The sequence below is a fragment of the Cynoglossus semilaevis genome, unplaced genomic scaffold (assembly GCF_000523025.1).
Source record: "Cynoglossus semilaevis isolate Cse_v1.0 unplaced genomic scaffold, Cse_v1.0 C18745747, whole genome shotgun sequence".
Lineage (NCBI taxonomy): Eukaryota > Metazoa > Chordata > Actinopteri > Pleuronectiformes > Cynoglossidae > Cynoglossus > Cynoglossus semilaevis.
This window is the reverse complement of record NW_007595674.1, coordinates 1-442: the sequence shown is the minus strand read 5'-3', so window position 1 is coordinate 442 and position 442 is coordinate 1. Positions and strand designations below refer to the sequence as shown.

Genomic DNA, 442 nt, shown 5'->3' with positions numbered 1-442 from the left:
ACACATTACAGGTCGTGTTAAATACTTACCATGAGTTTCATTAAATATCTCCAGCTCCATCTGTTTGGTCACTGGGTCGAATCTGACGATCTTTCCCTCCTGAAATGAACCATCACATGGTTGTTGTTGTTGACATTCCAAAGATATGGTTTTTATATATAATAATTATTTGACTACAGCCAGAAAAATAAAACCACTCACTTTGTATTCTGAAACCTCTGGCGTGTAGTTCTCCGTCAGCTCCAGCAGCTGGGAAAGAAGAAGCATCGATGATGTCACTTATGAACACAGCAGGTGAACGAACTTTGACCTTTAGGCCTGGGTCCTCACCTTGAAGGCAATCCTTTGTCCCACCTGCGGGGGTGCAGCGAGCAGTGGCATAATGCTGTAGTCCTTTTTGGGGGCTGCTTCAACTTCTGCCCCATTCTCCATTTGAAAGACA

General features: G+C 43.9%; 1 long non-coding RNA gene across 1 annotated transcript; it reads right to left on the bottom strand.

The window, feature by feature from the left end:
• Positions 1-23: 23 nt before the first annotated feature.
• On the bottom strand, positions 24-442 carry LOC103399756 (uncharacterized). Its single transcript, XR_523702.3, has 3 exons — positions 331-442; positions 202-249; positions 24-99 (listed from the first exon to the last, which is right to left on the bottom strand). It is a non-coding gene; the product is annotated as an uncharacterized LOC103399756 (long non-coding RNA).